Source organism: Anser brachyrhynchus, assembly GCF_964034855.1.
Source record: "Anser brachyrhynchus genome assembly, chromosome: 4".
Taxonomy (NCBI): Eukaryota; Metazoa; Chordata; class Aves; order Anseriformes; family Anatidae; genus Anser; species Anser brachyrhynchus.
Genome location: NC_137698.1, coordinates 36,656,691 through 36,679,654, shown reverse-complemented (window position 1 = coordinate 36,679,654; position 22,964 = coordinate 36,656,691). Strand labels below are relative to the sequence as shown.

The 22,964-nt window shown below is 36.6% G+C and overlaps 1 protein-coding gene across 3 annotated transcripts in view; it reads right to left on the bottom strand.

The window, feature by feature from the left end:
• LOC308193719 (uncharacterized protein) overlaps window positions 1–22,964 on the bottom strand; it is a 170,825-nt gene that overhangs the window by 37,267 nt on the left and 110,594 nt on the right. The window contains exon 1 of one of the 3 annotated variants that reach the window (XR_013949871.1): window positions 1,450–17,473. The exons of the other annotated variants lie outside the window; for them this stretch is intronic. The gene's annotated coding sequence lies outside the window, so the exon portion shown is untranslated. Of the gene's footprint in view, window positions 1–1,449; window positions 17,474–22,964 lie in introns of those variants that run through there. 3 annotated transcript variants of the gene reach the window in all.

Genomic DNA, 22,964 nt, shown 5'->3' with positions numbered 1-22,964 from the left:
GGAGACGCATGGCAAAGAATGAAATCCAGCAAAAATAGAGAGAAAAAGGTTAAAAAAGGTACAGTATAAGCATTCTTTCTCATAGAGAAAAATAATGTGTCATTCCCCATCCTTTACCTTCCTTTTTCCCACAAGAAGTATGGAAGAGGGAAAATAAAATTGGAACAGGGAACGAAACAGAGAAGAAAAGAAGAAAAGAAGGAAAACCATAACAAGCAAGGATGTTAACAGTGAAGTCAAATGCATGGATAGCTAACGTACAGAAATGAGAGCCACAAACAGTAGCCTGAGAGTGGGGGTTGAGGAAGAGTGTTCCTGATGTTACAGGAAAGTTTCCTCTAAAATTTACAGGGAATGTTCTCACTCTGCAACCCAAGTTTTCACATTTCAAGTGCTAAAAGACACATACCTCACAGATTGGAGAGGGAGCTCACAGAAAGGCTCAGAGCCAGGTGGCAATGGCTTCCTAGGGCCTGCTGACCATGCACCGGGCCTCTACTAGTTACGCAGCACAACCTCAGGACAACCTAGCAGAGCTGGCCCTCCTGGCTCCTGCTGGTTTGCTTCCTCCTATAGCCAGAGAAGACCCCAAACCAGCAGCCTGTGACTACCCGCTTGTTGCTGATTAGTTGACAAGGTCTGGTATGGAAGATGTGCTTGAACTGCTTGGTAGCTGCAGGCTGCTCTACAGTGACAGCTTGGTCATTCCTCTGACAAGACAACACTAAAATTGCTTGCTAGGAATTATCCTCAGTGTTTAAGTTTTCTCCCTCTCCTCCCCATTCCTTCCTTTCAGAAAGAAAATGTCAGCTCCTCATGTGAGAAGGCCTTTGCAAAAACAGTTGTTGTAGAGTAGGCATCTTTCAAGGAGCTCTTGGAGCTTTTCCTTTCAGTAGGGAGATTTTTGAGGCCTCCTCAATGAGCAATACTGCTGTAAAAACTGAAATCTCTCTTGATAAAAGCATCTAACATTTTATATAAAGATGGGAGCTTAGAATAGAGTGAAAAAAGGGCCACTATTCTAGAAAAAGTGAGTTTGGGGGGTAGTAGTGCATACAGATTCAAAATAAATATTTTTTTTTTAGATGGCACAAAGACAGCATGAAAATAGATTCTTTTATGACAGTGTGAGCAAATGATCTGCCAGACTGAATTTAAACTCAGCTCCATAACAGAAGTATATCCCATCGAGTGGCTTGACATGGAATACTTCATTTTCTGGCTCACTACTACACTGTGTGTGAGAAAACATAAAAACAGTATCTTTGCAGACTTTATTATTCACATATTTTGAAAGTGTGTGGTATTAATTAATCAGGAAGGAAGCCAGAATTCTTATACAAAGTATCTTTCCATTTTAATCCTAATTAAAACAAGCTGAGCCCCAAAATTTTAAGAACCTATCAGGATCACTAATTGCAAATGAAAATTAAAAAAAAATATATTTACCAAAAGATGTCCCTTGATTCACTTCTAGTTTTTCTTTTTTTTTTCCCTGAATGAATGATGGAAAGAGGATTATTTTTTCCAAATAATTAATCTTTTACTCATAAAACTGAAAAATTCAAAATTTTGATCACTTCTATTTACTGTTGCATTGGATAAGTTTCAGAACACGAGAAAGAGTTCACAGTTAGATAAATGACTCCATTACTTCAACATCATCCAGCACCCCAACTTTCTGTGCTCACATTATGTAGTCATACTTAAAGCCTACATTTCCAAAAGAGAAATAGTGGTAGCAAGGATGTCCTTGTTTGAATATATGTCCCATATTTTTCACTAATGTGTGCATATGCTTATTTTCCTCAGTTTCTGGATTTTGATGAAATAATTGTTCGTATTATTCAACTCTTTAAATAATTGATAGGACACCCTGGTTCATAGGATACATTGCAAGAAAAAATAAGCACCCTCCAAGAATGACATTCCAATTCTGAAGATAGCCAGTGTCAGGTCAGAACTGATTAGGTTGTTTACTGCGTTATACCAACATCCAAAATTGAAAGCATTCATCAACAATTATTGTCTAGACAAGAAACATAGTTCTAAGGTACAAAATTGCAAACTATGTCAAAACCATACACTGAGCAAGATTCATGTTTGTGAAACTTGAGCCAACTAAAAGCATAGTAGCAGAGAGATACAGCTTTAGAGAAATGTTATAGTTGGCTACTATGATATGTGCCTTCACTCTTCCATTAAAAAAAAATAAAAATCTATTAGCACAGGAAATAAAAGCTGGTAAAAAATATACCATCTAACTGACTTCTAACTCAGTTTACATCTTCTCTAAACAATAGTGCTCCTAAACACTGAATGATAGCTTTCCTTGGGAACGTGTTATATCTGTTTTAATTTTACATGAAGTTTATGGCAGACATATCTCACATTGTTTTCAGGCACAAAACTCTTGGCAAGCCAGAGGAGATTTACTTGGTGGTGAAGACAGAGAAGTGGTGTTTTCTTCAGCATTGTGCTGCTGCACCCCTGCACTTCTCCACATCTCTAACCCTTTCTAAATAACCACCCCGGCTCCCTGTTGAGGACATTTCATATGATTGGCTTTCCCCTAAAGATTACATTCCAGTCCTTCCTCCAGCTCTTTCTCAGAAAACCCAGTCATTTGGGCAGAAAGGACAGCAAAGGAGAAAAAAATACAGCAAAATCCAGGGGAGGATATAGGAACAAAAAGAGAAAAAAAAAACCACAAAACTACGACTCATTACATTCCCTGTGCCATCTGGCAAAACTCCTCTGGGGTCATTCCTAGGGTGGGACCTGGTGAAGATCTATTTGCAGATGAGTTCCGGGAAGTAACACTGCTTTTCATTGTTTTCCTCTTTCAGTGCTGAGTTTTTTCATTCACGCCAGCCATTTCACTGCCTAGACTCTGTATTTTAGCCTGCCAGACAAGCCAGTTCTGCCAGAGCTCTCTGTATAACTCCTGGGGTCCAGGAATGGAGTTACAAGCTGTCTGTCTATCATTCTCCACTTACTCCAGAGGAATCCAATTGAACAGACAGATGTTGGTTTGCTTTGCTTTCTGCAGAGCATTCCTCCAAAAATTAAAGCCTTGGGAGACTTTTGTTCTTTTATACATGAACCTGACATTTCTAGATTTTCATTTTGCTCCCTTCCTTCATTTATATAACAACATTGTACTTACACATTCATACGCATTTGTCTCAATGAGTTACTGTGAGTATAGCATCCCAAAACTCTCCATAATAAAATAATAGATAGACAAGGCACTGTTTTCAGACAAAATCTGCAGCAATTAAGACTTAATGAGTGACAACGAAGCCACTGAACTTAGAACACTGGCCACACAGGAAGTTAAAACATATCAAGGCACAAAATCAAAGGTTCTGAAAGATTATTTAACTTCAAAATCTTTTTTAAAAAGTAAGCATGTTTCTATTAAAAAGAGAATACAGAAAACTGAAAGATGCTGATATTAAGAAGAGTTGTTTGAAGCCTTCAAAAAAATTACTTGGCCAAAATTTTTTGATCCCTGAAAACTTTGCAGAGCACGAAATTTCTCATAATTTGCCACTTCGAGGCTATTTTAAAGTGGTTACAAGTTGCCACAGATAATGTGCTGTTCTTTGACTAAAATAAAGAGAGGAAAACAGATATGTCTGCTGCAGAAATGTGCCCAAAACCTGAAAATAATTGTGGATCCCCAATGGCCCACCCACAGACTTAAAAGTTGAGTGGGTTAAAATATTTCTGCCTAGACTACAGTAACTTTTGCACATCTTTGATGCAATAAAGATCAGCATAGTATCCTGTTAACGTATTAAAGGCTGCTCACTACACTAAACTGCTCTTAAGTGGGAACAGAGTCCAGTGAGTACTGGACTGGGTCTGGGGCAAATCCATTGCTGGCTACTTGAACAGGCTTCTGTGATCATAGAAAACTACCCTGTCTGTTTGTGCTTCAGAGAAAGGGTTTGCAGTAATACCTTCCTGTCTTTTTAGAGCATTTAGTATTCTAGACATGAAAATGTATTCTTTCTCTGTATTTCACAGTACATATATTCTATGCCAGAAATTCTAGAACTCAGTAGATTTTCATTCAGTAATAAAAATCTATGTCTCATTCTCTGCCAATATTTCCATCTAATTTAACTTAAATATTTTTGTATTATCTCACTGCTATTCTCTGTAGAAGAAATCTATATGAATCAATAAGAATATCTGGGGGCTAAGTTTTCAATTTGTATAAACTGTCCCAACTAAAGCAGAGGGAACATACCTGAGCTGAGAATCTTGTCCTGGAATCTACTTATGGGTACTGAGGTTATCTAAACACTGTAACATACGTGGAATCAGTAGTAACTGTTAGCTGCTGTGCTACCTCAGTCTGACTGCTAGAGCTGTACAGACACCTTGCCAAGCTCATCATGCAATATGAGATTTTATGCTGCACCTAGCAGCAGAAAAGCCCACTGTACTCTCCCCTGCAGTAAATTTGTTCCTGAAGTTATCGAGGTTTGCTGCATGTTTTCAAGGCAATGAGGAAAAGAGGACAGATAATGTAGAATCTCATACCAATGAAGAGAAAGACAAAATTTCCTTTGAATTTTATAGGGTTCCTGGTATCTCTTAGGGATGAAAATTTCTTCTTTAAAAATTATTTCTGACACCAATGCTTTGAAAACATCCACTGAAAGCACATTACACTAACTTCAAAGCTTCATTATTACAACAAACAGAAGATTTAGGATGTATTTTTACCCTACAGACTTTTAAAATGTGATGTTTCTGGCTGTCTAAAATATCAAGAAACCAGAACGGAGTTAAGTTTTGAAGAGCCACGGCCATTTTGTTATTTGTGATCTGCATTCCATAACAAGGGATACAGTCTTGTAGAATCAGGGAGCAAAACAAAGAACTGACTGCAATGGCACACTAGTAAAATTTCAACTCTTCGTACAGTTGAAATTGCCTCAAGCAAGTATCCCTTTCTTGCCCTTTGTTGTTTACTTTTAAGTACTGAGGGGTGGGTTTTCGAACTCTTTTTGAAAAGAAGAAGCTGCTCTTGTCTCTGATTTTTCTTGAGTGGTATCTGTCAGTTGTACTAACTTTGCTACATGGTGTGATAGAGAAAACAGAGTCATCCCAGGCTGTTAAACTCATTTTCACTTTTCAGTGAAGTAACTTTTAACCAATTTTTTCTAACGGTGAAAAGACAACGTATTAACACACTAACACAGACAGTGAGGTCTGCAGTCTAGAATTTAGTCTTCAATTGTAAAACCAAGTAATATAGTACATGCCACACAGACTAAGCTGATTCATAAGCCACCTTTGTTCCAGAGACTATTAACCCTCCATGGTATGAACTTCTAAAATCTCCATAGAGAAAGGCTCTTCCTACAGAGGAAATAAATATTTCCCAATGAGATTATTTACTGGAAATACTGTAAATACATGCCACATAATCAAGATGACTGGTAACTCATCCATTATCTTCAGGAAGGACAAGAAACAGAGCCACATGGGTATGAAATTACTTCAAGGTTTTCCTTTGCCTGAACTGGATGAGAACTTGAGGTTTTGTCATAAAGGGAGAAAACTGGAAACCAAACTGACTGGCTTCCAATTGTTGAGGAAAGGCATCAACATCTGTTTCTTTTTCTTTTCTTTTTTTTTTCTTTTCTGAAGAATCCCTCCAGCTGATCATTTGGATTGAAAGTAGTAAATTGGTTTGTTTTCACAGGTCCATTTCTTCCAAGTTCAGATAAAACAAACTCACGCCTGATGGATTGTGTTCTGAATTCTTGGTTCACGTGGCAGGGATTCTTTGTACTATATTGCTAACATATTATTCACTTGAAGAATACAAAACTGTCTATGCCTTGGCATGAATTCTCTAGGTTTGCTTGGCGAGTTAGAATATCTTGTGAAAGCATGAAAATGGGATCCTAACAGGATCCTAAATTCTCTACAGTCAAGGAAAAATAGATGTGTATGTATGTGCTTATATATACATAATGACATTTATCAAGAAAGTTGGCTACAGCATTCTACAAGAAATCTAACACTTCTCTGCTAACAGACTCTACTCCTAGACATGACAAATACTACTAGGTCACATTATAGCTCTACCTTGACCACAAATTCAAGGTCTGGATATAGGTTTCCTCAAAGTTAACGTCTATGTGTATCTGGAATTATGCTGAAGTCCCATCTCCAAAAAATAGCAATTAAAACCAACTTTGTACAACAACTTATCCCCTCTTAACTTACAAAACTTTCCTGCGACTTTCCTGAAAGCCTGAATAGAGGAACAGAAGGGCTAAATGACAGCTTAAGAAGTCCTTTCTGGAGAAGGGTTTCAATTTATTGTCCCAAAGTAAAATGAAACCATAAAACATGAATCTTACAATGAGATTCACATTCTGATGATTCTCCATGGGGCTAAGTACTTTCTTAAGAGTAGAAAAATGTACAATCAGCAGATTTTACTGCTGATTATACAAGTTTATTTGGGAAGACAAAATGACGAATATATAGCCATTCTAAAGCTGCGATATGTTGCAAAATATTTTACTTGAGCACTAATAAATGAAAACTAAGTTTTCAATTTCTTTACATCTCAGCGGAAGGAATATTAAAAGGCAAAACATGAAACTACCAAGTCTTGTTTATGAAAAATACATTATGGTTACTATAATTTATCAACAGGAGTAATTCTATCAAAGCAGTTTCTCTGACCACCTGTATAATTTTTCAGGATGCTATTAGCAAGGGACAACTACACTGAAGAAGCTAGTCAGGGAAAAAACAGTCTTTTAATGTAGTTTAACATAGAATGAACAAAAGTTATATACATATATATATATATTATCTCCATACTAGTGATATTTATAGGACAATATTTACAGTTTCACTGACTTATTTCTCATTAAAAGAGAGAAATTATTTTCTTAAATTAAAAAAAATATTCTATTGTTTTATTTTTATTGCAGTATTTGTACCCCAGAAGATCAATGAAAAGCATGAATATTTTGCTAACAGTGCCTTCTCTTCAGACTGACAGAGCTATTTGAATGCTTTCAAAAGGGCAAAATGACAGCTGAGGCACTGTCATTGCAAATTTTAAGTGCTAGAAACGGATGTCATTGACCAGCATGTTCAGACTATGTCTTGCGTATTTTTGAGAAGTAGCATCAGTAGAGCAATATTACCAGGCAGCTGGGAGCTCACCCCCTGTTGGCCTCCCTTCTGACTTACAACCTACTGGTAGGCCTGTTGCCCATTCCATAAGCAGAGCTCTATGCAAACAACCTCCTTCCGTATGTAGAGTATGGCCTCCCTTCTTTGTTATTTTGTAGGCTAGAAATGCATGTTTTATTGCACTTCAAGCATTTTTTTAAATGGCTGGAGTTTTGCTTCATGAGAAACTGTCTGTTTTTATTTGCATTAAAAAATGGAAAAGACTAGTAACTCTAGAAGGTCTCGGCTGACCACTATCATTATTCTCAGCAGCATACGCATTAGACTTGTTAGATAAATCCAATAACAGTTGTGCCGAAGAAACACTGGCAGCCAGCGAGCTTCTGAAATGCCTTTAGATAGATGCAGCAAACTACCTCCATCACCTTTCGTTCAGAAATCAAGAGATTTAAATGGGGAAAAAAAGCCCTATATTTTTGTTATTTACCTTGAGCTATACACAGACTTTTAAGTGCCAACTGAAGAAGACTCAGAAGGTTTAGTCTCATTTCTAGTCAAAGTACAAATACAGACTTCTGTGTACATAATGATCAGAGTTTTATTTCTGTTCAGTAAAATAGTTTTGTTTGGAACCTAATCCTGATTTCATTGCACCAAATATAAAAAACAGTTACAACTTACTGAGAGGTGGTCCTTTCCTTTGCCAGGTAGTCCATGCCTTTGATGAACAGTGATTGATTTTAAATGACACTGCATTTCCAAGTAAAAAGTACATAAGCATAGGAACTGGATTCGTTTCTTAAAAGGCTGAAAACTTACTGGAGTAAAAACTGGTGGTCTGTCTTCATATTTACCATGCAAATGGTAAATTACCATGCCTCTGTCTTAACAGATACATCAGATACTCCAAAGCGCTGATTGATAATGATGCTAGTAAAAACGGTTACTTACCCCTTACTCATCTCTATTCACTTGTGTTGTGTTTGTTTTTTTTTTAAGTAAAGGTAAGGTCTTTTCAATCTCCGTATCTTTCCAGGCCATTTTTTGGTTACAATAATATTTTTCCCTTGACCCTAGCTATTAATCTTCAGACACCATTTCTGCAGAACCTAGTAAAAGAGCATTTTGTTGGTATGAATAAAGCTTCTCTTTTAAACAGAAGGCTGCATGATAAAAAGACACTATATGCTTACTAGGTCTACCAAGCAATTTTACTGTGTCAGATTGATACTTAGCACAAAGTAGCATATGAGCATCTTTCAGATAAAATTTACAGCCAAACATTAACTTAATTAATTATCATTAATTATTAATGATAATTAATTGTGGAAATCCCGGCAACAGTCCCCTTTTAAGGCATCTTGTTCTATATCCTATTTTTATTGCAACTGAGATAATGTACATAGTTGTCATGTACTACAGCACTGAGACCTGAGCTCTGAGTTGCAATAATCACAATTGCCAGTGTCTTTGATGGGAAGTATTAAATATACATAAGAAAAATAACTGTATTTGATGAAATACTTCAAATGTATAACTTAGAAATGTTAGGAAAATGACATTTCCAAAGGTTTAGTGAAATCTGGTCTGAGAACATGGATCTCAAAACCTCTCCTGATGTCACGAAGATCCTCCAGGAGTGGCATGTTCTTGTAACAATAGCTATTTGCAGTGTGAAATCACATATGGGGAAATTTGGATTACATGGTGACCTCCAGTTATGTATTAGGTAGTCTGAAAGGAAGAAATAGTGTCTATGGGCATCTAAAAACAGGCAAAATATTTATGCCAAAACTTCCTCTCCCAAACTAAGCCAATGGAGGTCTGTTTTATCTAGATGAGGTGACAGGTCTAGGCTGGAATGTTTCTGGTCTCAGAAGCTCATGACAAAGACATCTGTACAGGACATTTTCTTTTCATGATCCAAAAATATAAAGTAATACTGGTCAAAGAGGGAGATTGAGATGGGAATTGCCAATAACTGAACATACTTTCCAAGACACATTACTTTTTACCAAAGGGGATTACCCCTGGACCATTACTTGGGTTTCTGCATTCCTTACAAGTTTGGGAAGCTGACTGGAAGAGATGGCGAGACAACAGGTCTAGTTTACACACTAATTTCTGTGTTGATGGTCCTTCTCAGTCCCACCTGGAACAGTGAGAGTCAAAATCTTATCACTAGATCATAGAGGAACAACTCTCTGACAGTGCAGTTATAACAAAATTTTCCAGGAGAAAGAAGCTTCTCAGACCTTAAACACCTAAACCAATCATTTAATATCTTATACAGTACCAGACTAAAATACCTGCATATATTATATCTGTGGGAGTATGCTCCCTGACACATATAGTTTCAAAGCTAGTTCTGTCTCACTGAACTAACACACAGTTTGATGTAACTCTGCTTTTAAGACTAATAATACAAGCATGTACCACAAATGAAACAGCATGATGAAGTGAATAACTATATATCAATGTTGAAAGTCCTGTACCTAGGAAAAAAAATTCAGAAAGAACAATAATCAGGTATATCCAAGGTAGAAGTAGGATTGCTTTAGGGAAAAAAAAGTGAAGAAAATTTTAGAATTTCTGAGTGAAGTCTTCTCCTGAAATTATACACCTATTGTTAAAATAGGAAAAAGAAAAAAAAAAAAGGCAAACATAGCCTTTGGAAAGTTTAAAGACACTGTACATCACTGTAAAACCAATTTTACATTAGAGAATTAAAATTCTAAGATTAAGATTCACTTCAAATTACATCTTGTTAAGAATTCTGAGGAGATTTCTCTCACTTAAGAGAACTCAGTACTCTGCTAAACCACCAACTTTACAGATAGGAAGCACAGAATTCTCAATGAAATTAAGGTATTACACTTTTAAAACTATAACTTATTTCCTTTGACAGAGGATGGTTTATTTCTTTCTTTTGATGATTGTACAGGACTTTGTCATCCAGATTTATATACACAGATTTGTATACATCATACTCTTCATTGAAGACTTGGAGATGTGGCAGCTAAGTAACAGCAGCGCCTAACACAGGACTCTATGCATGCCTGAACAAGGAACAAGCTCATGTTTATAATCTAAGTGTGATACAGTAGACAGCAAGAAAAGGTGAGTCACCAGACCGTAACTGAAAAATAAAGGGATATCTCCTATGGCTTACTAATGACTCAAGAGGCTACCTGTAACCAGTGAATCATCACCATCTTTAATATCTACTACTGCTGTTATGAAAATTTACTTACATAGGACATTTTTGATGGCTGAGTATAACATTTCTGCCACCTTAATCAACTTCATGGTAAAAGAGTATGGTTAAGAAGGTCTAGTGCACAGGCTGGGAGGACATCTTTGTAAAAATCTAAAGATCATATTTAGCATTAGATTTTGCTAACACTTCGTATTTTAAATTGTATGCTAAACATACAGGCAAAATACAATTTCATTTGTCTGGCATTTTTATTGGTAAATATCCTAGAGCAATCTATGTGGTCTCTGTATGATCAGAAAAAGGATGTTTACCTCTTCTCATTATACTTTTTCAGTAAGACACAGGTTAGTTGTCAGTATGAGCATTTAAAACACAAAAAATATCCGAAAATATGTAAAATAAAATGATGCTACAAATATGTTAGATCATTAAAGATCTGCAATTAGAAATTGTCCTTCTTGACTCCATGCAGCTGTCTGATGAATTGTAAGTTATTTTTCAGCTGTTGGAACTTAAGAAACCAACATTTCCAGTGGGTTTTCTGTTATACCTGATTATGAGTGGTGTTTTCTTTAGGGTTGCCAGCATTTCTCATGGAAGTAGCTGAATTTTCCAGACGTTTCTTCAGTAAAGAGATCTACTTTAGCTTTCCAGTATTCAAATTTTTCCTAAATACTACCACTCTCTTTTCATGAGACACTATCAACCATCACAGCTATCATTATTCCTCAACCTTCATATTTTACATTTACACTGTTGAGTAAATTCGGCAAAAACCATGAAGTAATTCACACATGACAAGTTCTGCTCAAACTGTGAATTCTGGGTAATCTTGCTGTTTCTGAACTAATGACAGCTTCTTTCAGCACTCCTCAATAAAACAACCAGAATATCTCATTGGTTTTGTCATCTAACTATTATATCATAACATTATGGGATACTGAGACTTACTTCAAAGTATTTTAAAGTTTTGAAAAATCCTGCAACTTGCATCACCATTCCAGTAAATTTTCAAGCAGCTGCTAAATTTGCTTTTGTTCATATTATCTTCTGAAAATCCTACCACTGCGAACAAAATGCCTTACAGTTTATCAGGTTAAAATCTCCACCTACTTTATTAAAGCATGTGAGGCATTAATATCTGATATAGTAAATATCTGAAGTACACAAAGTACCCTTTCCAAAATCACAAAGACAGTATTGCTATATACTTTATTTTCTTGCACTAAATGACATAGGGTGTCATGGAGTAGTTAGAATGGAAAAGAGTAAAAATTCCAAAAGCTATTAAATACCAGAGCATTATCAAAAAATGGTTCCAGCTGTGAATTTTAAATTTCAAATTGCTTGCCTGTTGATTAACACCACCACAATAATGCTAATAATATGCTAATTAACATGATAGTATTGAAAGACAAGCAGTAGATGGGTGGGATATGTCTGATATATCTGAAGTAGTTCTCAAGAATCCCTTTACAGCCTGTGAAGAGGAACCAATACCACTAAGGCCTGACACATCTCATTTCAAGGTTGCACAGATAAGATGAGTCACACTCAAGATGCCTATTTCTTCCCACCGAGTTTAAAGGGAGTTTAGGTGACTAGTTTATATATTGGTCTTAATACTGCTGATTTCCAAAGTTCCAGAAATCAAGATCTTACCTAGGTTACCTGAATTGGAGCTACTGAACAACAGAAAGGAACATAATATGAGCCTCCAATGCTGTGTGAAAAAGTAGGAACAGAGCCTGCATCTGAGAAAATTCATGAACATTTTTAACTTTCTTAGTGCTTAAATGAACCAAACCACAGAAATTTGAGGCTTGCCCTTCGTGAGTTGGCAGATTAATATTTTTTGGCACTCCGTTTTTCTGATGATGTCAGAATGATTATTTTCTTCGAATCAAAATCTGAATGTATATGACATTTTGTTTATGTCAGTCCTCTTTTTGTTCTCTATGTGTATAAACAGATACACCAATGCTAAACAACTACAATTTTGTGTTACAGACACAGATGTGGAGCAAGCATGGAGGCCTTCAAAAACTTTGGAGTTGCCAAAATAATCTTCCACCTATTATCTTGTGCAACAGCATTTCAGAAGAGCAACCTACTGCTCACACCAAGAGAAGCTAGGGTCTTGCAGGATTTGATTGCACAACAAAGAACATCCCACACCTACAGCTTCTAAAATGAATATATAGCTATATATATGAATATATAATATATAAAATGAATATATAACAAATATATAGCTAAATGTATTTTAACAAAGTTTAACAAGGAATAATTCTAAACATCTGAACCTTATTGGAATTTCAGAGTGCTGAGGAACATCATTTGAACAAGTTCAATTCTGTTCATACTGTAAGACCAAACTGCATCTTAATGCATTTAGCACTGTCACTGTACTTGGACTTTGCAACAAAGCAGTTATTTGTGGTGTTTTCCCATAAGTACATGTGCTTTTTAAAGCTATTTATTTCATCAGTAACTTAAAAAAACAACTTTTAGAAATTGCACTCCACAAAGGTGAAGCTCTCACTGAAAATACCTTTATCAAACCAAACGGCAGCCTGATTATCCTTTCATTCTTTTGTCTGTCTAGAGATGTGCCTACATTGCAGTCGGAGGTGTGCCAGGGGTATGTCTAAGTACTCCTGAGCTAGTCCCAGTCTTGCCAACAACACTGTAAATGTAGCAGCAAAGGTTTCAACACATAGGATCTGATTCATCCACATGGGATTCTGGTATTCACGTCAGTTGAATTGAATCTAGCTGGGCTATGTCTCTTTCTGCTGCAGTGACACTTCTGATTGGTTTGCAGACATGGTCACCCTGCTTGATTTTGTGTACCGACGACTCAGTCATGCTTTCCTTGTGCTACCAAGCCTTATGCTGGCGAGCTTTATTTCTGTGTATAGTAAGTCAATATACTCTATTTTCAAGATTCCAGAAAGACAAGGCTGGAAAAGCAGAATAAATCATCCCATATTGGAAATAATTACTTACATCTGAATTCTGTAATCCTTATTTGAACAGAACTCACATAGACCTTAGTGGGAGTTCAGCTCAGTTAAGGACTGAAGTACTTGGCCCTTAATTCCTTTTTCTGACCTGCTATCAGATCTATTATTATTACGAGAAACATCTGTAATAACACTTTACACTTCCATAGCCCCTGACATCTGGAGGCTTCAACAAACTCTCTCTGAAATTACTATCAGGTATTCTTATGTTACTGAGGATGTCCAGAAATTTGCCCAAGCCAGCAATATAATGTTTATGCTTTATGCGGTTCTTCAAAAATGAAACAAGGTAGAATTGATAAATATGATCCATTAAACAATGCATGTCTTTATTAATCAGCTGTAGAGAGAGAAGACTAAAAAATGATCGATGTTGAAAATAAAAAAGATCCATAGATGCCTAATATTAAATAATGTCAAATTCAGTTATGCTTACTTGAAACTTCTTGTTTTGTTTTTCAGACTCTAGAAATCATTTAACAAACATGAGGCCAGAAGTCTGAGTGGGACAATAACGTGGTTTCTGTTTATGCTTGCTAGCTTGCCTGTCTGTGTTTATCTGTGGGCTGCAGCTAACTGATCACATACCATACCTCTGTTTCACTGTGGTAAACCAGCACTATTTGCTTTGTTATTTTCCTCGAGGTACTTTTTTAGAATGCTTCCAGACATTAGAATGCTTCCAGACATCAAGCAACCAATTACTTTAGGAGATCTTGGATGCGATCGTGTTCCATCACACAAAATGTGGCACATGGTAAGCAAATGCTCAAGAATGCATATGTAATGAGGTGCACAATGTACATGCGTGTTGTTCCAAAAGAGAATTCAACAAGCCTATGCACTGTAAGGAAAGAAATTACAGATTCATCTCATTACGAGGGCAAAGAAAATAGAACAGCTGTAATATCATGAAGGAAGTCTCCGGCAAACAAATCATAAACAGCAACATGTTCAAGCCAATGAAAGGGAAGGGTCTATTTTCTGTCCGCAGCTAGTTACAGTTCATCCCTCAATATATGGCACTCTGTTATCAAGACTCAAGAATAATCCTTCATTGCTTTGTTAGCTCTTTCAGACATTCAGTACCACAGGATTACAATTAGCTGAATTTTTCTCTGTTACTGTAAAATTACAGAATATTTTATAGCTGTGCATGTCAGCTGTTACATCGCTTTGTACCTTCTTTCTCTGGGCTCTCAAAGTGATACGGCAACACAGTACCCTACTTTCTGGACACTTCTAGCTGTAATTTGGCCTTTATCAGATGAAGAAATACTGCATTAAGGCTGAGAACAGCTGAAACATGAATGGGCCTAGAGTCAAAACAACTACTTCTGCTTTAAAATGTAATTTATGACCTACCTGTATTAACTTCACATAACAATCTACAGACAGAAACAGATTCACTTGTCTTAAAATTTGTCTAGGATGCAGTGGCTTGCTGAAGCATTTGTATGGCATCAGAAACGTCAACTCCATGCTTCATGATCATAAGGCACCACATCCATGTTCTTTTAAGGGTATAGGTCTGCCTGAAAGTATCGCCTTAGAGGAGGGGGAGTGAAAGACCAAGTGTGCTGCCTAGCTGCCTACAACTTTTGGCAGTGGATCAGACAAACAAGTTCAGCTGAAAGTCGATGTAATTTTATTGGACCACACTGTCTCAAGCAATTAGAAAAATATTTGTAAAACATCAGATGAGAAGGGGAAACGTGGAGCCCAATAATGCAAAACAATGTTTATAAGACAGAAATTGTGAAACTGGAAGAATAAACACAATTACTCTATCAGCACCTCCAGTTCTTCTGAAGATTACTTAGCTTAAAAGCAAAATGTTTTCCTGTTGCATTTAAAAGAATTCATTGTTAAGAAAAACTTTAGAAATGTACATGTATATAAAAAGTGTTATATATGGATTTATACTGTGAAGCTGTCAGTTCTCATCAACAGAAAATTACACGCTACATGAATGAACTTCATGTACTTATATTCACATGCATATTTGGGCAAAGAATTCAAATCTGTGGTTTGCACGAAAGATAATTTTTAGATCTACAGATACTTTTTAGAAGAACTGTATATCCAATGTATGTAAGCAGTGCAAATAAATTAATATTGTGTGAGGTAGAATCTTCCCTTGGAATTATTGTTTCACCCTTTTTAATTATTAAGCTAAGAAAAACACTTTTGACAACTTACATAGTGCAATCTTAGACACAGAACAGTAAAGACAGCCATAAGCATTTCTTTTTAAGTTACTGGCAAGTCAGACCTCGTCTCCACCTTAAGTTGGGACATTTGTTCTTTTCTACCAAGTAGAAATATTTCATTTTCTGCCCCAATTAACATCATAAGACCTGCCGCATTTTCTGTTAAAACTCCAGCTACTTAGGCATTAGTGCATGGAGAAGATTTATCTGTTAATTCTAGGATAACACAGTACTGCCTAACTGTTGGCAGTTATCTGAGTAATAGGATTGGACAAAATGTGAATATTACTATGTTCATTAAAGGTTCTATCAAGATTAATGATGGCCATTAATGAATCAGAAGAAGATTCTGAGCTCTCTGGAATTCGGGTGTGTTGTGCATATCAATTCAAACCTATCCTCAGCCAAGATGGAAACTTGTTGTCTGTTGTTACCCATTGTGTAAAGAGTCAAAGAATTCAACCTGTTGAATGGACTCTGTATTGACCTAGACTTAATGAAAAACATGGTATGCTAAGGAAGAGTGATACTCAGGCAGGAGAAGGATGTTCTGAACAAAGATTCATGGTGATGAGTGACAGAGGTTGGATTTTCACAAATAGAGGGTGCTTCAAGCTAATGAGATGGAGCCCAGGCTCTTGAAGAAAGCTGCTGTCCCAAAACTGGGAAGAACTCTCAGTATAGCAAAGACATGGATCCAAAAGCTGGAAGTGGTAAAAGTTTCAATAGTTTATGGACTACTACAGTTACGCAGCTGACAACCTCAGTGAAAGCAGGAACAGGCCTTTATTAAAGCAGCCATCAAGTTTACCTTCCGGGCTTGAATCTAGTGCCAACATATTCAAATAAAACCCAGAAAGGACAGTTTGTATTGCACAAGCAGTGTAGTTGTACCTAGCTATACAGCAATGATTTCTGGGCAACGGTGAAAATTATCTGCTTTAACATACTTTTCCTACAAGCACATTCACAATGAAAACAAGCTGTGAATTTCAGGATAAATGTAAGTCTAGAGAAAGCAGCTCTGTTTGAAGTTGTGTTTACAGTGAAACTTTGGCAGTCCCAAAAAACAGCTAAGCTCCAACTTCCGTACATCTATATACTCTGCAGTATATCTTGCATAGACTAGAAATGAATCCTTTGCATTCCAGAAGCATCAAAGAACAGACTGCTGAACAAGACTAAAACTCCTGTGAGTGATTGGTAGGTGGGGTGCCATAGCTGTAACCAGACAGTACATTAAATGTCCCAGCAGAGCTGTTGCTTACACATTTCCTTTAGCGTACTGTCAGCACTGAAAAAGAACCTGTGCTGGAAAAAACTGAGAAATTATATTTTTTAATACGTATTAGTTAGCTGAACTAAGAAGTAGAAAAAGCACACAAGTAAAAAGCTGATATTCTAACTTCATCTAGCAGGACAGTAAGAAAGGTGAAGAAAAAAAAGGAAAGTAAAAAGGAATTATATCAAATAAGGACATGGAAGAAAGTAGAGACAGAGTTGAATGAACAGATTACATAAGCAGTTTCTGTGATTTTAAGAAAAATAAGTTTAAAGAAATAAGTTATATAAGCAAATTACATTCTGAGAGAAGTACTTCAGCAGATCAATTTTCTACTGGATGTCTTCATTGACCACACAGGATTCTTTTTTTTTTGAGGATTAATGCTGAGCAAATACAGGGTAAAGAAACCCTTTGCAAGAAGTATTTACAAACATCCATTTGAATAAAACCACAAAGTACTTTAGATGGTATTTGGTTTACCTCATCATTCATACAAGCAATTTTCATTATTTAGAGCATTTGCAGAGAAAAAAAATATCCTCCATTAATACTTTTGAATATATTTAATAGAATTAAACACCGTAACACCTTTACAGTTTGTGTCTGTAAGTTACAGATATATAAAGGTTCAATGACTGTTTATAAAGCCTTTCAGAAAGGACTACAAGCATTTCAATATTGTTGACTTTCCCACTTTCCTTACGTATGCCCTTCACCTCCTCAGACGTCTCGCACACATAATTATCTGTGTGGCATACCAAACTACCTAATAACAGACCCATCATATGTTATGCATGCTGGCTCCCACACTTGCAGGCTCACTATCTGTTTGGAGAGAAATGTGGCTTCAGTGAAGCACTCAAAGAACAGTCTAAGAGGTCTATTGGTCACTGTCAGGACAGAGTACTGGCACAGAGAGCTCAACGTTCTCCTCCAGTAAAACAATTCATAGGTGGCTATGCATTAACTCAAGAATTGGCCTTGACAGAGTATTTTTTTCCAGTCCATATGGGAAGGAAAGCAAAGAATCACACTGACAATTTCTCCTGCCTTACTCATTGCTTTTCTTCTTAATGTCTCTGCATCTTTTCTTCAGAGCATCTCTCTGGAACCTCAGCAGCAAGCAGCAATGTTTTTACAACGCAGGAAAACAATCTCATGAATTTGTGCAAGGACACAACTTCACAATCCTGAGTGAGTGACAGAGCGCCCCAGTGTCTCACAGGAAACATTAAGTTCCCGAAGCACTGGGATACTTGGAATCACAAAATGGTTGAGGCAGGAAGGGACCTCTGGAGGCCATTGGGTCCCACCCACCAGCTCAAGCAGGGCCACCTACAGCAGGTTGTCCAGGACCGTGTCTCAGTGGCTTTTAAAGATCTCCAAGGATGAAGGCTCCACAATGTCTCTATGCAATGTGTGCCAGCACTTAGTCACCCTCACACTAAAGAAGTGTTTCCTGATGTTCAGACAGAATCTCTCCCCTCGCTCCTCTTCATCTTTCCTTTCATCTTCACAAAAATATAAACTCTTCATGTACAGGTGGGGTTGAGGAATTTTATTTTTTTTCATAAATGAACAGAATAATTGCTTCTTTTCCTGATGTCAATAAACATGGCAAGGAAACTTCTGAAAATACTACCTTTTCAAAAAAGCACGGGGCAGATTACAGACTAATTCTGAGTCAGTTTTGCATCTGAAGGAAAAACATATAGGTTAGGCTATGACAAATTTTGATTTTTCTTTTTTTTCTGCACTGAAAACTAGTTTCTGGAGGCATTTGAGTATGTTTTACATTTCTGATTTCTGGATATATGACAGGCCAGCTGGTTCTATCATACAGTAGTTTCTAAGGGGCATTTCCGCAGCAAACAGACATTTCTACTGGATAATGCATGATAAATAAGTTTGTCATTTTCTATAAGTGGCAAATTTTCTGTCCCTGTACTGTACATTTGATTTGTGCCTGCACAATAAGTACATTATCTCAAACACTTTTAGATATGCTGCTTATGTGTAGAACATCTCCGCTGTGTACGTGCAGTGGATCAAATATTTGCCAGATATACCTTACTAATACTCTAAAGTGTATTTGCATGTATTCTTCTACTGGAAAACTCAGATGCAGACATAGCAGCGTTACATTGTGGATGCCTAAGACATAAGTATTAGAACCTTACCCCCAAATGAATTCAGGCAGTCCACCATGTCTGAAACATGCATAGTAAGTTCAGAAAATAACTGCTCTTCAATATGGCAATGAACTGTAAGACAATATGGAAAACAGTCTAAAATACGAATATCATTTTCTCACCTTCGTATTAATAAGTTTTCCTCTCATAGTAAAGAAATGAGAACTAACAGAAACCATGCTTTAGCTGTGATGCTCTCTACATTACTCAAAACTTATATTCCACTTACATTCCACTTACATAGATTTCTAACATAGCCTTTGATTCAGATGACACTTTCAATCTTCTTCAAATACAAATCAGGATTTTTCAACACAGTTTGCTTCTTCTGTCACATCTCTTGTGATCTAAAGAGATATCATGTGCTAAGTCTATGTCTACCCCAAGACAGTGCATAAAAGGGCATGATTAGGCTGGTCCTTCTCCTCATATAGACACCTAACCTGGCTGAGTATATATAGCATGGTATGACTGCAAATATTCCAAAACACAAGATACTCAAGTACAAGATGAAAATAGCATTTCTGAAAACATTCCAAATAAATCCAGGACACATTTGTGAGAAGGTCTGCACTCTTCTCCTTTCCCCTTTTAATTACCTCCACAAAATATCGACTACATTTGGCAATAGTTGAAGAATATGTGACTACAATACAGCCAAAAAACAGAACTGGGAAAATGCGGTTCCAACAGAAACTAGTTTTACATACTATAAAGACTTATATGTTAACTTCACCTAGGATAAATTACTAATACTAAACACCAATTCATTCTAGCTGTTTAGGTATGAGGCAGTGAAACAACCCATGAATAAGAAAAATACACACTGGAGTTCTGCAGTATGAGCTAAATAATCTGAGGGAGGAGTCAGCAATAGCAGCTGTATCTTGCAAGATCCAACAGTAGTTCTTTAAAGAAGGTAAGACAGAGAAGAAAATGTATGGATCATACTTCGACACTGAAAAAAGCAAATGGAAGAGGTTTTCAGTTCATCATACACAGACGCATTAGTTTAAACCTCTCAAAGAAAAAAAAGAAAACCAAACAAAGACATCTTTGTCTTGCTTACTTGCATCAGTTGACAATCACAGTCCATCACAATCAGCTTACACTCAGGTATAATAAACAGTATTGAGGAGGCTATATTTTAATGTGAGAGATGTAATTCACTGCTGGTAAGTGACAAGTTCAAACCCTGCCTATAAGCCTATCATATAACACATTCTCTTTTAGTCCTACTTATCCTACTGAAGGATAAGCTTTGGCTTTTGTACTCGCTACAGACACTTCAAAAGGACATAGAGGGAAAACATGCATTTTGATTGACTTATCCAGAATGCTTTCTGGGTGCATTCAGCAAACCAACTTAAAGAAAGCATGCACATGCTCCCATAACAGAATGGTTTTCCATTACTGTAACACACATGGGGATATACATGTCTGTGTAGGAGACACAGAAAAAGACAGAGAAGGAGGCAACTTCTCACCCCATTACGCACTGAGTGCTTCCAGAAGCTCTGCAAAGCATAACAGCAATTTCCTTCCCTGCCTTGCCCCCAGGGTTCATCTAGTCCTTACACCATCATAAAAGCAGAAAGGCTGTAAAAGGAATATGATCACACAATTCTGGAATATGATTCACACAATTCCTTACACTTAATACTTAAGCATTCTCTTGTCTACTTCTCAGGTTAAATGGACCTCTGGACTGCTCCAGTACAGGCATTGTTATATTTTGACGTAATGCTTTTCTTTTTGCGTTTGTGGCAAAAAAACTGTGAAATCAAGCTGAAGAAACTCCTGCTTTAACGCCTTCTTTTGTATTAAAGAGACATGGCGTTACAAACGAATTGCCCCCCAAAATGCAAATTTAACAAATTAGTAAATCTGAATAATAATTTTTTCAAGTATGGCTGGGGAAAGCAGTTTGACTCCAAATATTTGCTCCATAACAAAAATAATTCAAACTGTTAAAAAAATTAGTTGGTTTATTTAATTATTATTTTTCATTTTCCTATCCTCGGCAATAGGATCAGAAAGGCTGAAACTTTTACAAGAAAGTCTGCCATCTCTGATGGCCTAGTTCTCCATCTCAAATTCCAAATATCGGGGCAGTTTAGATAAACGTTCACGATTATGATAATGTTCAGGCATCTATCCAAGACTGCTGCTGTTTGCTTATTAGGATATAAGAAGTTAATTGGAAGGACACACTTCTCTTAATGGTAGAAGCAACTGATTGATTACATTATGTGTAATCTGTTATTCACAGAAACAGCAGAACATAGCATTCTACAGGCTGAGATAAAGAGTGTTTGTGTGTGTGTGGCTGAGGGGAAGGGGCACAGCAGGGGAGTAAAATGCTAAGAATATCAGTGCACCAGATGAGATGTCAGTGGAATAGAAAGTCATCACAGGATAATGGTCTCCTGCTGCTAAATGAAGGCCAAGGCAAAGCAGATGTTGACTCAGAGCAAAGAAGTTTATTTGTAAAGCACAAGACATTGATCCTGTCGTAGTAGTTACTCTGCTAAACTGCTGGTAAAGTATCATTCATTCCATTTGACAGGCATTTTTAAGAAAGCATTACTTATTCTGTGTCATTATTGAGTTGTTATATTTTTATTGACTTAAAAACAACAACACACAACTTAGTGTTACGTTCCGGCAAGCAGAAACCAAACTAGTAGTGAAAATACAACCTTATTTTCAAATTGCACTCAACTTTTGGAGTTGAATCTGCAACTTTCTGACTGAAGTTAGTTTACTGATACATTTCAAAACTGTAAAATAGTTATGTATCTAACAGTGTAATTGGCTGCCACAGGTTACACCTACTCTTGCAAAAAGTTGTTCTAAGGTGCAAATGGCAGGAAAGAAAAAGAATGTTAGAGTAACGAATCTGATCATTCTTGTCGTTAAATTAGACACATCTATTTTTAAAGCTTCTGTCTGCTGTCCATTGATGCACATCAACTTCGCTGTTGGCAAACCACCTTTGTGAGTGCTGCACCATTAGTTTTTAAATTCTAGTTTATTTGTGCATTCTGGTCATCAAGAGATGATTACAAATGGATTCATCAAAATGTGTTAGCTAATACACCTGCTAAACACACCTTAGTTTCTCAGTCTAGACGAAGTTTTAAACTCTTTGAATGTTGTTTCACCTATCTGTAAAGTGGGGATAATGATGCTTTCTTTCCTCTACTCTTTAACTTGTCTATATCACTGAGCATTTCACACCACCCAGCAGAGAGGGACAGCAATCTTGACTTGTACACTGAGATACTAAAATAAACCACTATTTTTCATTGCTCCTAAGAATATCCATATTGAAGTGAATCCATTTTCTTATTACTTTTTTTTTAAAATCAGTGTTAGAAGAAACCCTGTCAAAAAGTACAGAAAAGAACTGTATTGCCAATAAGTCAAGCAATTATCAACTAGGCAGCTACATTTTAGAAATAAACTAAATAGATTTTCTAAATAGAAGGAATAAGGTACTGTAAAACAAGGACAGAAAAGATAACATTTTTTCCTAACAGGGGAAGAATAAAATGATTGTCTTCCTAGGAATTTTATACATTACAAGTATTCTGACTGCAGTTAAGGAAGGCTCAACAGCTAAATATTTTAGTCTCAGTTTTCTCTTCAAATAGGAGACATATAACATCTACTTAAGTCCCTGGGATCTGTGAACATGTATCTGAGAATACAACTAAGCCAACTGAGTCTAAAACTAGGCCAAAAATTTGCTAAGTTTTTGCCAAATATTTGGTGGTGCTGCTGTTATTGTCATCCACAGCTAGGAAGTTCAGAGGCACACATGAAAGA